At 36.7% G+C, this 14,046-nt stretch overlaps 1 protein-coding gene and 1 non-coding gene across 46 annotated transcripts in view; one reads left to right on the top strand and one right to left on the bottom strand.

The window, feature by feature from the left end:
* Positions 1–14,046, top strand: part of ERC2 (ELKS/RAB6-interacting/CAST family member 2) — a 983,951-nt gene that overhangs the window by 563,176 nt on the left and 406,729 nt on the right. The window lies entirely within an intron of this gene.
* On the bottom strand, positions 12,969–13,156 carry LOC146397349 (U2 spliceosomal RNA). The gene has a single exon (XR_014825368.1). It is a non-coding gene; the product is annotated as a U2 spliceosomal RNA (small nuclear RNA).

Genomic DNA, 14,046 nt, shown 5'->3' with positions numbered 1-14,046 from the left:
TGATAGAAGGGCCTTAGTTCTTAACTTTTAGTTCTTAACTCTATATGCACTTCTGCCCCACCTCCACTCCCACCAAAGTTCAACTCTCTTGGATCCTCTTTTTTGGACCCTCTCACCTGTAGCTTGATATTCTTCCTTCTGTGCCACTGTCTTTCATTCAGCTATATGGGAGAGGGGGTGGGAAGGGTTCTGGTGGAGATAGAAATGGATTTAAATTCTGAATGTAGATAAAAAGAAAGGAGAAAGAAGCCCTCAGAAAGATATGTTCTGAAGATGAGATACCTAGAGCACTGGTTGGCAAACTGTGGCCCATAGACCAAGTTCCACCTGCCACCTGTTTTTGTAAATAGTTTTATTGGAACATAACTATACCCATTCATTTATGTACTGTCTTTAGTTGCTTCCGTAGAGCAGAATTGAGTAGTTGCAACAGAGACCACATGGCCAATAAAATCTAGAATATTTATTATCTGGCCCTTTATAGAAATAGTTTGACAACCCCTGCTCTAGAAGACACTGAAATCTTTCATAATGATAGGTTTGATTATATGTATATATTAGCATATCTCATTTTTATTATTGTGCTAAAAGAATCTCTGTCTCTTTAGTCATTTGAGTTACATTACCTGAGCTGCTTTTCTTATACCCTAGCCATGTATGTGCCAGAATCCGAGGCAGTTAAAAGGCATGGACAGAGGTTGGGACAAGCCTGTCCCTTTATGTCTGTAATCTGGTCTGCTTAGTTCAATCCACTCTAACTTGTTTTTAATGTATAAAATTTTAGTTGGGATAGAAATAACTAGATTGCTACCTAGACCACTCTGGCAACTAAAATTTCATTTTGATAGGTAGCCAATTAGTTGGTGGCTGCCTGGAACACTACATTGGCAGGATTATGGAGTCCCAAGGGCCTCAGGACAAAGCAGGGCTATGATTGATTGTTGATGTCTGTCAGGTCTTATGCATTGGTGAAAAGTGATCCATTTGTCTTAAGCTAGAGCCTTAAGGCATGTTTAAAGATATGAATGACAGTGGTTGAGTATACCACATCCTAACTCTAATCTGATGGTCATTTAAGGAAAGTCTCTATAACTCAGAACCACTGTATTTATAGCCTAGCAAGGAGCTGAAAAATGGCAGATTGGCAGATGATTGATTTTTCTTTTCTTTTTTATGGCTGAATCTGTGGCATATATGGAAGTTTCCGGGCTAAGGGTTAAATTGGATCTGCAACTGTAGGCCTATGCCACAGCCACAGTGATACCAAGTCCTAGCCACATCCTGCGCTGCAGGATGCAGATCCTTAACCCACTGAGTGAGGCCAGGGATCGAACCCACTTCCTCACAGACATTATGTCAGATTCTTAACCCATTCAGCCACAACGAGAACTCCAAATTATTGATTTATAAAACAATAGTTGACTGAAAACCATTCTATATTTATAATTATATCCTCTGAATCAACTTTTTTATTGTGATAAAATATATATAGCATAAAGTTTACAATTTTAACCATTTTTAAATTTACAGTTTTGTGGCATTAAATATATTCACAACGATGTACAATCATCACAGTTCATCTCCGGAAGTTTTTCTTATCCTTAACTGAAACTCTGTATCCATTGAACAATAACTCCTCATTCTGCACCCTCCCCCAGCCCCTGGCAACACGATTCTACTTTCTGTCTCTATGATTCTGACTATTTTCAGTACTTCATATGCATGGAATCATGCAATATTTGTCTTTTTGTGTCTGGCTTATTTCACTTAGCATATGTCTTCAGTTGTAGTATGTGTCAGAATATCCTCCCTTTTAAGGATAAATAATATTCCACTGCATATGTGTACCACATTTTATTTATCAGTTTAGTAGTCAGTGTGCATTTGAGTAGTTTCTGCCTTTTGGCTATTGTAGGTAATGCTGCCATGAGTTCTGCTTGAGTCTCTGCTTTCAATTCTTTGGGGTATCCACTCAGAAGTGAAATTTTTGGATTGTATTATAATTCTACAATCAATTTTTTTTTTTTTTGTCTTTTTGCCATTTCTTGGGCTGCTCCTGTGGCATATGGAGGTTCCCAGGCTAGGGGTCTAATTGGAGCTGTAGCCACCGGCCTACGCCAGAGCCACAGCAACGCGGGATCCGAGCCTCATCTGCGACCTACACCACAGCTCACGGCAATGCCGGATCGTTAACCCACTGAGCAAGGGCAGGGATCGAACCCGCAACCTCATGGTTCCTAGTCGGATTCGTTAACCACTTCGCCACCACGGGAACTCCTACAATCAATATTTTAAGAAACTGACACACTTTGTCAGAGGCTACAACATTGTACATCCCCACCAACACTGCACAAGGACTCCAATTTCTATATATTCTTGCCAACACTTTGACAATAGTCATCCCAAACAGTGGGAAGTGACACCTCATTGTGGTTTTGATTTGTATTTCCTTAATGGTTAGTGATATTGAGCATCTTTTCATGTGCCTATTATATGTCTTCTTTGGAGAAGTATCTACTCAGAGTTGATTTATTCAACTTTTTAGTTAGTTCACTCTGCTGATTTCTATAAAGAGCAGGAGACAGAGTCAGTTCCAGCTGGGAATTTCCCTGTGTAGGGTCTTAAAGATCTCAAAGACAGTGCTATAGGGAGTTCCCCATGGTTGTAATTACAAGGCAGGAAAATAAGAGGGGTGGGGGAGAAGAGGGGCTAAGTTAAATGAGGATGTTTTAAAGTAACTGTAGAAATGAAAACAGAAAGAATGGAGCCAGGTGGGGTGGTGGTGGAGAAGAGCTGGTTGAGTTTTTGAACTTGTACTGTCTCTCCTTCCCAAGAATGAGAGAAAGGGGAGGGGAGACAGAGAAAGAGCCAAAGTATGTTGCTTCCTCTCAACTTGTGTTTAAAATAGGCCCCTTTAAAGGCTCCAAAGCCTCAAAACCCACAAGTGACATTTTTAGGACAATTTTTTTTTCAGTATGGAGGCCTTTGATTATCTCACCATAATTACTATGTTTATGGTGTTTTTCTCCCTACTGGCTATATTTTAGAGAAGCAAAGTCTGCGTTGGTTTTGTTAGAAAGATTACTCTGGGAGCATTAAATTTACTTTGCCTCCAGTAATAGAAATAATTTAAATTAAAATTTTAATGTACTTTTAAGTCACTGATTTGAACTATATAGATCAAATATTCTGGGAGAGCTGATAGAAAATCCTAGTCAAATTTGAAGACTAAATGGCTATAGGAGGTATGTTTGAGGAGTCTTCTGAATAAATATTCTTTGTATGAGCTCATGTGTAGGGGAGGACAGTACCTCTGGACTGATACTATACAATTTTTTAGAGTTTAGCAAGAAGCTGAAGAGAGATATGTATCTGATCTTATTTAATAAAGCTTAGCTTAAATGAGGGAAAATATTAAGTATATTAACAGTAGAGATTATCTGAAAGAAGCAATTAACCAACAGTGAATTTATTGTTTTAGATATCCCACCTTTTGATGTTCCCTATTGGACGTAATTTCTAGCAAACATGTTTTTCTAGTTGTTTCCAGTTATAAAATAGATTTCTCCGTATATAGACTGCATATATACTTAATCTCCTATTACTGAACAAAATACCAATTTTATTAGTGTAAAATTGGTATGCTATTTTTTCTTCATTTTTGTGGCTAAAGGTAAAACAAAATTATTTACATTTTTCAGCTTTGATTTTATTGATCTTAGGTGCCTTTCCATTGTATTCATTTTTGTCTTATCATCTTTCTCTTTTTTAAAAACCATATTCTGTTTTGAGCATTCACTTTGTGTTGACCTGCCATGTTGAGAATTCCTAGTTGAGAAGCAATCCCCAAACATTGTCTATACAGCTCTGAAGGACTGATACATATGGAAATATGGCCTATAGGGAAATGAATATAATTTTCAGTGAGAATCAGGAGGCACTTCTCAGAGCTAAATTGGACCTCGCCCCCAACTTCTCCAGTTACCATCTTAAAGATGATAATGTTTATGAGTTTAAAGGGTCATAACTATATTGGATGGAATTTTAGTTATGTATTTTTATTTATAAGAGCAAGATTTCACATTTATGTTGGTGGGCAATCAAGGTTCACATTAATTCAGATGAAGCCTATAATTCCATAAATCAAAGCAAGTATGAACCATATTTATTGCTAGTCACACAAATATATTCAACCTTGGCTTTAACTTTTATTTTATTTTTTCCTTTTTAGGGCTGCCCCCGTGGCATAGGGAAGTCCTAAGGCTAGGGGTTGAATCAGATCTGTACCTGCCAGCCTACTCCGGAGCCACAGCAATGTGGGATCTGAGCCACATCTGCGACCTACACCACAGCTCATGGCAACGTTGGATCCTTAACCCACTGAGCGAGGCCAAGGATCGAACCCACATCCTCATGGATACTAGTCAGATTTGTTACCCTTGAGCTATAACAGGAACTCCCAGTTTTTTGTTTTTTAATTTTTTCTTTTTTTAAGGGCCTCACTGGAGGTATATGGAGGTTTTCAGGCTAGGGGTCAAATCAGAGCTGCAGCTGCCAGCCTACAGTACAGCCACAGCAATGCTGTATCTGAGCTGCATCTGCGACTTACACCACAACTCACACCAACGCCGGATCCTTAACCCACTGAGCGAGGCCAAGGATCAAACCTTCGCCCTCCTGACTACTAGTTAGATTCATTTCTGCTAAGCTGCAGTAGGATCTGCAGTTCGAGTTTTAACTTTAGTATATAAGCCCTGAATTGTGTGGGTGGTTTTAGGGTGTGCTTAGAGGTTTCTACATTCTCAGCAGAGCTTAATGGTTAAAGTTCAGCCTCTGCCATCAGATAGGCTGCTAGATTTGAAGCCTGGCTTCTTCACTTCTCACCTGTGTGACTTAGGCAAGTCAGTCAAGTCTGCCCCTCTGCTCTTCACTGGTCACATGGGGGTAATAACAATGAGTGCCTCATGGAACCGTTAGAAAGATTAAATGACTAAATATACTTGGAAATGGAACTAATATACTTGAAACTTAGAAAAGGGGCTTAGTGCCTAATAAATGTCAGTGCTCTTATTGTCATTATTATAATTATTATTAACCTGTTTTCTTCCTATTCACTTTTATAGAAGCTCCTGCTCTGCTATTTTGATATAAATTTACATATAAATGTTACTTTGAAATTATATTTGAAGTAGTAATTCTCTATCTAGAGATAGATAGAGATTTAAGTGTTAAAGCGGAATCCATGTTGGTATTTGCTATCATCAAAATAAAATTGCCCTAGCTATGTATGGATTAAGTCCCATGTGATATAATGCATTAAAGATGGCTGTTACTTCAGCGAGAGATCATGTCCTTCCCAATGAGGTCCACACCCAGATACCTGTTGAGTCTTTAGAAAGTTAGCAAACACTCTTCTCAGTATGTGTATGTACGTCTGTGTCTCTTCATTTAAATATTGCCAATTATTGATTACTTACTGCTTCATTTCCTTTTAAAACCAGTCATGAAATATTTCAAACACACTAGAAAATAGAGAATATTGTAACTAAAACCCATTTACCCAAAACCCACACTTCATAAATTTTACCTTACAAATAATTAAATATATAAATAACATTTGCCCTATCTACTTGACATTTTCAAAAGAGATAGACTATCATACCCCATTTTGATACCATTTACTTTCATTTTGCCCAGAGGGAATCCTATCATGAAATTAATGTATATTTTTACAGATTTATTTTTATACTTATTTGACATATGTATGTATTCCTAACCAATACAGACTGTTTTGTATAATTTTACTAGATACTTATGAATTTGTAAATAATACATACTATTGTTTTGTGCATGCATAAAGTGTAGCATAAGCGATTTCATACTTTCTTCTTTACTTAGTCCAGTTACTCGTTAGACTAAGTACTTAGTCCATTACTCTTCCCTAGTCTTTGAAAACACCAGCAGTCCTTCCACTTCTGGGTCTTTGCTCTTTAGTTCACTTTACTTAGAATGCCATTCAAAAAATGGCCCGTGGTTATTTCCCTACTCCTCTCAAACCTTTATTTAAATGATCTGCCTAAGGGGCCTCCTGGTTACCTCATCTAATATTGTAGATTCCTCCGATCTCCTTTCCCTTCTTTTCAACAAAAGTAAGAAGAGTACTTTTAGTTACTAAACATTGAACTTATTTTCTGTTTTATTGTCTGCCTCCCTCCACTAAAATGCAATTTCACTGAAGAAAAGATTTTCGTTTTCCCTTTTTAAATTTTGTTTTCATAATTGCTTTATCCTAGATACCTATGTAATGTTCAGTAAATATTTGACTGAATAAATGTGTATCATTGGGTAATTCACTTTCATTTCTTAACAGTATTTTTTGAACTTTATCTAAATTGATATTTATAGCTGTTTTCTTTATACCGTTGTATAGCATTTTGTTAGCTATATAAATCATATGTTAAATATTCATCTTTTGTATTGAGTGATGTATTAGTTTGGTCATTATTTTCCTTTTATAAAGTGCCAAGTGGGCATTATTGAGGATTTTTCTTTTGGTAAAATGTGAGAGTTTATCTTTAATATACACTCAGAGGTGAAATCCCCATTTGTACCAGTTATCTATTGCTATGTCACAAAACACCCCACATTTACTGGCTTAAAATGATGATTTACACAAATTTGTGGGTAAGCAGGTGTTTCTTCTGCTAGTCTTCCTCATCTAATTGCAGTCACATGTTGCCTGGAATGGCTGAATAGTCTACCTCACATGTCTGATCACTGGGACTGTCTGTAGGCTAGGGCATCTCAGATCTCCACCATATGGCTTCTCATCCTCCATCACAGTAGATCAGCTTCCTTATAGCATGGCATTCTTGAAGCATCGTTCTGGGCAGAAGCTGCAAGGCTTTTTAAGGTCTAGGATCTAGAATGTACACAGCATGTCTTCTACCACATTCTACTGGTCAAAGCAAGTCATAAGACCAGCCCAGATTTAAGGGATGACAGAAATTACAAAATACTGTGGCCAGGTTATTTCAATCTATCACACTGGATTATAAATTTCAGACATCTTTAGTTTTACTAGATTTTGCAAAATTTCTCTCTAAAGTAGTTTTATCAATTTATTCTCCAATTGGTACCAACTATTTGTTAAGAGGAACTATCTTTGACCCAACAATATGTATGGCAAAATAATATTCACAGACTCTTTCCAAATCTATCTTTTCTTTGGGTGATAAACCTGGCCTTTGTCTCTGCTGTACATTCAACAAACCTAATTCCTCTTTCTCTGGCACACAGACAGATTACATTTCCCAGATTCTGTTGTAGTTAGGAGTGGCCATATGACTAAGTTTTGGTCAATGGAAGTGGTTTTTGCCATTTTCAGACTTGGCACATAAATTACTTTGATAAATTATTACCAAAGAGTAATTTTCTGTCTATCTCTGACTACTGGCCAGATACAGAGGATCCACTGGAACTCTTTGGCCCAGGCTAAAAGATGGTGGAGCCAGAGAGAAAGATAGAAAGAACCCAAATGACTGCTCATGGTGAACGTCACCCCCTTGCTCCATTCCTGCTGTGGATTGGGATTCATTTGAGCTAGAAATAAAGTTACAATAAGCCATTCATATTTCAGAGTTTATCTGTTGAAACAACAGACATTTCCTTAAGCAGTGTAACTGTGGATGAGCAGAGAATGTCTTTATTTGTAGACTTTGGGTCTAGATGAGAATTAATCATCCATATTAATCATGAAAGACGTAATTGGCATATTCATGCCATCTGAACTGTGTGTATATATATGCATATATATAAAAATTTTAACATATATTTTATATGTGTACATATACATATATATATATGACGGCTTTGAGATATAATTAACGTACTATCCAACACACCCATTTAAAGTGTACCACTCAGTGATTTTAAGCATATTTACAGAGTTGTACAGCCATCACTGTAATTCGTTTTTCACAGGAAGGCTTTCAGCTTTTCACCATCGAGTATTATATTGGCTGTGTGTTTGTCATAGCTAGCGAAAAGCAAACTCTTTGAAAACGTTGATATCATAGAAGAAAAAATTAAACAAGGTATTTTCATGATGGGAACTTTGAGAAGTAGTAAATTAATATAATCCCCTTTATTTGCATACTATGAACTTGATCTTAATATGTCACCTTGGGAATATATCTTGTTTTTATAATGATGGAGTGTTTAGAACACAGTACAAATCATACCTTATGGCTTTGCGCTACAATTTATGGCAAAATCCTAGAACTTTGGACTAGATAAACTTTTTACTTATTTATTTAACACATCTTTTGAGTGCCTACCGTGCCCTAGGTTTTGTTCAAGGTATTAAGGATATGACTATGAATAAGGAAGATGAAGCCCCATCCTCATTTGCAAGGAATACACTTAAAAAATTGAACAAGATAGTTGTGCTTTAAAAGAAATCACCAGTTCGGCTTGGAGAGGTAGGAGGACTACTTGGAAATCTGAATGATGAGCAGGAACCAAGCTTGCAGAGCACTAGAATGAAAGGCCCCAGGTGTCAGGAACAGCATGTAAAGTTGCTGATGTGGAAATAAGCTCAGTGTGTGTGTGTGTGTGTGTGTGTGTGTGTGTGTTTGTGTGTGTGTGTGTACTTGACCACGCCCATGGCAGGCCAAAGTTCTTGGGCCAGGAATTGAACCAGAGCCACAGTAGTAAACCAAGCCACAGCAATGACAGTGCCAAGTCCTGAACTAGTCCGCCAGGGAACTCTATAAACTCTGCGTTTTTAGAAACAGAGAAAAAATACCCGTGAGCATGGACCTTATAGAGTGAGGGTGAGTGGGAAGTAAAGTTTGTGTAACTTTGATGATACTGTACAATCTCACATACGATTATTAATTTAAGAAGTATTTTTGCTTCTTTGGTTACACAATTCTAGAATCTGTGATCTGACATCAGTTGGAGTCTTATACACAATTGTAACTCAATGTTCGAGAATCACATTCTGGATTCTACGGTATGAAAAGTCACCCATTACAAGTACCAGTCTAAAAAAATCTGTCAGCAAGACAATAAACATTTGGAAACCCTGAAGTAAATCTTTCCAAAATCCTGGATTTTTGTGTAAAATAAGCCCAAAGTCAGCTGGCATACCAAACATTACATAGGAAAAAATTGGGTGCTTTGTGAAGTATACTCATTCTTCCGGGCCACTGGGATTGAAATACTCACCATGCTTTTGCCACAGTAAGTTGAATGGGTTTGTAGTGGTTGTAGGATTTAGCACTTCCTTCAGTATCACCTGAATTGACCTCAGGTGGAGATTATGTTCTAAGTTAGCAGCTGTGTGTAGATTATACAAATACTGTGGATATGTATGTCCTATTTGGAAGACATGAAGTATTAGGAAGAATTTCAATGATACTTTGTTTTTGTCCTACAATCTAAAAATGCCACAGTTTTTAAAATAGTTAAATAATTTTCTTCCATTTTTATTGAGATTAAATTGACATACAGCACTGCTTAAGTTTGTACATCATAAGGTGTATGTACATCATAATAATTTGACTTAGACACATCATGAAATGGTTGCCACAATACATTTAGTGAACATTCATCATCTCATATAGACATAAAAAAAGAAATATTTCTCCTTGTGATAAAAACTCTTAAGATTTACTTTCTTAATAATTTTCACATATAACATTCAGCATTGTTAATTATATTAACCATGTTGTATATTACATCCCCAGTACGTATTTATCTTATAATTGGATGTTTGTGCATTTTGACCACCTTAGTCACCATACAAAGATATTACATTATTATTGTCTATAGTCCCACACTGTATATTTCATCCCTATGACTCATTTACTTTGTAACTGAAAGTTTGTACCTCTTAATTTCCCTCACTCATTTCACTCATCCACTCATCCCCCCGCTGTCAGCTACCTATGTTTTCTCTATAACTATGACTCTGTTTCTCTTTTACTATGTTTGTTCATATGAATCTTGTTTAATCAAATGAACAAATATTCAAATAATTTTTGAAATAATATATAACTGCTAACTTTTTAGGAACTTATTTATCTAACATTCTATCTACAATATAGCAGTGAGTAAGGAAGTGAATACCAAGCCTCTGACAAGCACAATAAATGAATAATCAGCTCGCCTCCATAACTTCATTAGACTCTATTGTCTTCCTGCATATACACATGTCTAATGAGAGTGATTATCTTGCTTTCAGCTCTTCAGCCAATCAGAAAATGGGAAAGATGTTACTTATAGGTACATGTATTGACCTCAATAATATGTGGGATCTTATCATACATCCCTCTTATCCCAAATATTATGTCCCTCATTAATCCAAACCAATTCAACTTATTATTTTCCCAATCAAAATTACAGTGGTCAAATGGCAGAATTTTATCAAACACTCAGAACATTAGAGACATAGCAATTTATTTCCTGAAACAAGCCATGTTATGAATTAATATAAGTGGTTCTTGCTTTTAGTGTTAGATTTTATATCCCGTGTACCCCTATAGCAGCCTTTTGTATATTGCACTGAGAGTTTTTCTTTTTAAACTAAAATGACCTTTTCTGTATAATCTATGGAAATTTCTTTTCTTTTCTTTTTTTTAATGGATGCACCTGTGGCATTTGTAAGTTCCCCTGCCAGGGGTTGAATTGGAGCTGCAGGTGCTGCCTAGTCAGGGTAACAACAGATCTGAGCTGTATCTGTGACCTATGCTGCAGCTTGTGGCAACTCCGGTTCCTTAACCCATTGAGCAAGGCCAGGGATTGAACTCACATACTTACAGAGACAACATTAGGTTCTTAAACTACTGAACCACAACTGGAACTCCAGGAATGTCTTCTATTAAGCCGGAAATAGCATAACACTGTTAGTTGGTACAGTAAATGGTTGTTCAATATTATATGAGCTTCTAAATTTCATTTTATTTTTATTTTAAAAAGTTTACAAAATAAGAGCAAAGAGCATAGGGTTTACATAATTGATACAGGTAAGACAAATTAGAAATTACTAATGTCCTGACAAATGCCCATTGTGAGGCTTGAGAACACTCTAATGTGACCTTTTTAACTATGGGCTTGGTTAGATAAAAAGCATGTACAAAATATGGGGCAATTTTATATGTTTTATAAAAGACTATCTGAAAGGCAAGATATAATTAGATAATTTAACAATCTTTGGTTCTCAGTTGTTTGATTTTCATATAATTTATTTCCAAAAATAAATCATGCACCCAAATAGAAGATTGGTTAGCACTTAGAAGGCAGCAAGCATGTATCTGGTTTGTCTACTTTCACCTTCCAATTGTGAGTATCTAGTTTTGTCGGTAAACTTCAAGAGTCCTCAAAATCAACTTGAGAAATAACTGCTTCCTTTGTGAGTCTAGATTTGCATGTTTGTGCCCTGCAATAAATGGACAAATCCTTTCTCCTGGCCTGAAATAAAGCTTGCCTGCAAGTTACATATGTCAGGGGAATTCTTTTTTTTTTTTTGTCTTTTTTGCCATTTCTTGGGCCACTCCCGCAGCATATGGAGGTTCCCAGGCTAGGGGTCTAATTGGAGCTGTAGCTGCCAGCCTACGCCAGAGCCACAGCAACGCGGGATCCGAGCCGCGTCTGCAACCTACACCACAGCTCACGGCAACGCCGGATCATTAACCCACTGAGCAAGGGCAGGGATCGAACCCGCAACCTCATGGTTCCTAGTCGGATTCGTTAACCACTGCACCACGACGGGAACTCCTCAGGGGAATTCTTAAGCTCCTCAGAACTTCCTGATGTCTAAGGAGAGGAAGAGCTATAGGGTGATGGCTTTCTAGAAGTGTTGAAAGACCTGTGTTATGTATTAGCAGAAAGAGGATTTTTGCTAAGGGTGGGTTCCACTCTAAAGAGAAGAGCTGGAGGTATTCTCAAATGTTAAGGTGGCCTTTGAAGCAAACAGATTCATGGCCTCTGAGTTCTCTGATATATGGTGATGGCTTTCTAGAAGTGTTGAAAGACTTGTGTTATGTATCAGCAGAAAGAGGATTTTGCTAAGGGTGGGTTCCATTCTAAAGAGAAGAACCAGCAGTATTCTTAAAATTGGCCTTTGAAGCAAACAGGTTCATGGCCTCTGAGTTCTCTAATCTTCTGTTTTGTTCTTAACCAATGCAGAATGCTAAAGATAATTTAATATTTAAATAGAAGAGACCCAGTCCCTCCCTCTCTTCCACCCCAGATTAGTCAGGTTTGACATTAGAGTAAGATTAAGAATGGAGGGGATTCGGAAGCTCATAGCTCTGGTTGGTAGGAAGCTAGTCCTTAAGAAGGTGGGTTGTTGACTAATTTCTTTATGGATCTCAAGATTTGTTCTTATGCTATATCATTTATCAATTAACAAACATCATGAAGAAATATTAGCGGAATAAGTTTTTTAAACATATTTTGGAGACTTTACTTAAGATGACAGTCCAATCTCCTTGCTCCATCTACCACCCCCACTCCCCCCAATATCCTATGTCTTTTAAAAAACAAATACCTCTTTGTGCTAACAGAAAAAGGCAAGTGTGTTTTATTGGTTTCAACATAAGGGAAGGGAATGTAAAGTCCTGGCTCAGTCTAAAGAGAATTCTTTTGAATCTCTTCCTTTTAGGGAGATATTTCTAGAAAAAGGAAGGAGCCATTGTTCCATTTTTGAAAGCCCAGAATGGCCTTTTAATATAGAATGATGACTAGAACCATTAAAAGGACTGGATACTCAAGCTTGCTGATCACTGCCTTCTCTCCCTATAGGTGACCTTGTGTGGGAATGAGTTGGGTAAATTTAATGGATAGTAGCATCAAATTAGAGATTCCTGTGTCCTCATCTTTCTAGGCAAGGCCTGTTCCATAGATTAGAACTCTCTGTTGGAAACCTTTTCTTTTCCTTTTTTTGTTATATATACAGTTACGTTTTTCCCTTTTACACAAGCAAATTTTAAAGAAAGTGTACGTTGTAGAAAGCATCAGCAGAAAATACAGAGAGACAAAAAAAGAAGATAAAATATACTCCTCATTCTGGAGTTGTATAGTCTTTCAGGAGCCAATTTTGTTGTGTGTTCTGCACTTGATCTTAGCCAAAAGGCTGAGAAGCGATTGTTGTGTGTTCTGAATCTTAACCTAGTGAGTTCCTCTCCAGGAGCTTACCTTAAGTAATAACTGGATCATGAGCAGAGGGAAATGTTCAGGGGTAATTTCTGTACAGTTATTTATACAGTTTGAAAACTTGGAAACAACTCAAGGCCCATTGGGAGGGGAGTATCTATTACAATGTGGTCATTAAAGAATGAAATTGATTAAATTTTATCGATAGGAAGAACATCAATGGATGTTAAGTTAAAAGGAAGGCTGCAAAGAAGTATGTGTAGCATAATTAATTTTTGTTGAAATGATGAACATAGATGGAAAGAAGCTTGAAAGACTCTCAAAATGGTCATCAGTAGTTCTATAGCTCTTGGAATTGTGCTTTTATTTCCATTTTGTTTTTCTTTCCCACCCTAATACTTTCTTGTACTTTAATAATTAAAAATACATAAGCATATATTATTTTTATAATTGGGATCAAAGTATCAGTAAAGCTATTTAGGATTTGAATCATGAGAAATAGAAAAAAAAAATCCATGATTCACAACCAAGGAAAGCCATTTTTAATTCCCTGGTGCATTTCCTTCTAAACTGCCTTCTCTCCTGTGTGTATAAATATGTATGTATGTGTAATTTTATTTCAGGAAATGATAAAGTTCCCTTATTAGTTAATTAACTTTTAAAAATAAATTTTATTAGAGTATAGTTGGCTTGGAAAGTTGTGTTAGTTTCAGGTGTTGACTTGGAAAGTTGTGTTAGTTTCAGGTGTATAGCAAAGTAAATCAGTTACACATACATCTGTTCCTCTTCAGATTGTTTTCCCATATAGATTATTACACAATATTGAGTAGATTATCCTATACTATGCAATACGTACTTGTTACCTATCTACTTTATATATAG

This window comes from Sus scrofa, chromosome 13 (genome assembly GCF_054392235.1).
Source record: "Sus scrofa isolate SSC_HxYL_T2T_F1_AM1 chromosome 13, Sscrofa_HxYL_maternal_Yorkshire_Landrace_v2.0, whole genome shotgun sequence".
Classification (NCBI taxonomy): Eukaryota; Metazoa; Chordata; class Mammalia; order Artiodactyla; family Suidae; genus Sus; species Sus scrofa.
Note: the sequence above shows the minus strand (reverse complement) of the source record. Positions and strands in the feature narration are given on the sequence as shown.